This window comes from Salvelinus sp. IW2-2015, linkage group LG35, assembly GCF_002910315.2.
Source record: "Salvelinus sp. IW2-2015 linkage group LG35, ASM291031v2, whole genome shotgun sequence".
NCBI classification, from domain to species: domain Eukaryota; kingdom Metazoa; phylum Chordata; class Actinopteri; order Salmoniformes; family Salmonidae; genus Salvelinus; species Salvelinus sp. IW2-2015.
The window spans coordinates 18332915-18335893 of record NC_036874.1 but is presented as its reverse complement, the minus strand read 5'-3'; the positions used below and the strand labels follow the sequence as shown (position 1 = coordinate 18335893).

Genomic DNA, 2979 nt, shown 5'->3' with positions numbered 1-2979 from the left:
GCCATTCAGGAAGCATGTAAACTGAAAGCAGAGGCTGAGATGCTCCAAAGACAGAAGGACCTGGCTCAAGAGCAGGCCCAGAAGCTGCTTGAGGATAAACAACTGATGCAGCAGCGTCTRGAGGAAGAGACTGAGGGCTTCCAGAAATCCTTGGAAGCTGAGCGCAGGAGACAGCTGGAGATCACAGCRGAAGCTGAAAACCTCAAAGTCAAAGTGTCCCAACTTAGTGATGCTCAGTCCAAAGCAGAGAATGAGGCCAAGAAATTCAAGAAGCAAGCAGATGAGATCAGTGCCCGTCTTCATCAGACAGAGCTAGCAACTAAAGAGAAATTGACTGTTGTAGAGAAACTTGAAGTGCAGCGACTGAGCAGCAACAAAGAGGCTGATGAGTTACGCAAAGCCATCGCTGATCTAGAAAAGGAGAAGGWCAAACTGAAAAAGGAGGCTGAAGACCTACAGAATAACTCTAAAGAGGTATTGTGTTAGAGATGGCATAGAAGTGCAGCTTATGTCATTGTTAACTCTCTCTCTGAAAATGACCAATCTTAAATGATTTAATTACATTTCTTTATCTATTCCTTCTTAAAATTAACCACTTACACAGTTGTATTGTTTTGAGTTATATTTGTATTACGGTACACTAAGCTTAAAAAGATCATATCCCTTCCAGATATTTTCAGTTTGTCCAGGACAAAAGTATAGATTCATTATTGGTGGTGTTCCCCATAATGTTCTCCCCTTACTGAGAAGAGTGTATATAKTATTATGTAACATAGGAATAATTCAATCTAATATATATATTTGAAACTATTTGGGACTGATTCTTATAACTGGAGTGCATTGTACTAAAATGTTGTAATTTCTTTGCTATATTGCACAATATGTGGATTGATGGAGTTTTACGGGAATATTTGAAATATAAATTAAACTCACATTGTTCTAATTATGTTCTTGTTTTCCCTTTTTCTCAATTAGATGGTCAATGCTCAGCAGAAACAAATCCAACACGAGAAGACAGTACTCCAGCAGACATTCGTCACAGAGAAGGCGGKGCTGTTGAAGAAGGAGAAACAAATTGAAGAGGAGAAGAAGAAGCTGGAGAACCAGTTTGAGGAAGAGGTCAAGAAGGCCAAGGCCCTCAAAGAAGAACAGGAACGCCAGAGGAAACAAATGGAGGAGGAGAYAAATAAACTTCAGGCTACCATGGATGCTGCCCTCAACAAACAAAAAGAGGCTGAGAAAGAAATGCTCAACAAGCAAAAAGAGATGCAGGAGCTTGAAAGGAAACGACTTGAACAGGAAAAGCTGCTTGGCGAGGAGAACAAGAAACTTCGTGAGAAACTGCAGCTGCTCGAGGTCGCCCATAAAGAGCCAATCTCCCACACCAGAGAAATRGATATCCAGACTGACAATGTGCCCGAGGATGAACTGATCCATATGACCATGGTGGAGACATCAAAGCAGGTTATCAATGGCCAAAGTGTTGGGGATGAGGTTGACAGTAAGAAGGATACATTGTCTTTTGATGGCATCCGCGAGAAAGTCCCTGCAAGCAGACTTTATGAAGTTGGCCTTTTGACGAAAAAGGAGTTTGATAAYCTGAAGAATGGCAAAGCTACTGTGCAAGACCTCAGCCAGACGGATAAGTTAAGAACAATTCTGCAGGGCAAGAACTGTATAGGGGGTGTCTTGACACAGTCTAATCAGAAAATGGCAATATATCAAGCTATGAAAGAAAAMAAAATTACTCCTGGTTGGGCTTTGATCCTCCTAGAGGCACAGGCAGCATCTGGCTATGTAGTAGACCCAGTTYAAAACAAGAAACTCTCTGTCAGTGAGGCTGTGAAGGAAGGCCTGATCGGACCTGAGCTGCACAACAAAATGCTGTCTGCTGAGAGAGCTGTCATTGGTTACAAAGACCCTTACACCGGTAACAAGATCTCACTCTTTGAAGCTATGAAGAAGGGCTTGATTGACAGAGACCATGCCATTAGGCAACTTGAGGCTCAGATAGCTACTGGTGGACTCATTGACCCCATAAACAGCCACCGTGTGCCCATCGAGACTGCATACAAACAGGGGCAGTTTGARGCTGAGATGAACAAGATACTGGAGGACCCTTCGGARGACACCAAGGGATTCTTTGATCCTAACACCCAGGAGAACTTAACATACCATCAGCTAATGCAGAGATGCAGCACAGATCCGGAGACAGGACTGCTGCTCCTGCCCATCACTGACAAGGCTGCTCTGAGCACGTCAACCTACACAGAGGAGGAGACCAAGGATGTGTTCAGCAAGACGACCGTCTCTGTGCCATTCGGAAAATTCAAAGGAAAGACTGTAACTATCTGGGAAATCATCAATTCTGAGTACTTTACCGAGGACCAGAGAAAGGATCTTATTCGTCAGTACAAGACAGGAAAGATCACKGTGGAAAAAATCATCAAGATTGTTATCACCATGGCAGAGGAAAAGGAAAAAAAGAATGAAATCGCTTTTGAGGGTCTGAGGAGACCTGTCCTTGCTACTGAACTACTGGAGTCCAAGATAATCGACAAAGACCTCTACAACAAGCTGCACACGGGAAATAAAACAATCAAAGAGGTGTCTGAAATGGAGCCTGTTCACAAATCCTTGAAGGGTACAAACTGCATTGCGGGTGTAGTTATTGACTCAACTAAGGAGACTATGTCGTTCTATCAAGCCATGAAGAAGGATATGATGAGGGTAGGGCCTGCTTTAACTCTGCTGGAAGCACAAGCAGGGACAGGGTTTGTTGTTGATCCTATAAAGAATCAGAAGTTCACTGTCGATGAAGCTGTGAAAGCAACTGTCATTGGTCCTGAGCTGCATGAAAAACTACTGTCAGCTGAAAGAGGTGTTACAGGCTACAAAGATCCTTACACGGGAAAGACTGTGTCTTTGTTCGAAGCAATGAAGAAAGAACTCATTCCAAAAGATCAGGGCATCAGACTC

At 43.2% G+C, this 2979-nt stretch overlaps 1 pseudogene; it reads left to right on the top strand.

The window, feature by feature from the left end:
• LOC111958770 (plectin-like) overlaps positions 1-2979 on the top strand; it is a 93738-nt pseudogene that overhangs the window by 84146 nt on the left and 6613 nt on the right.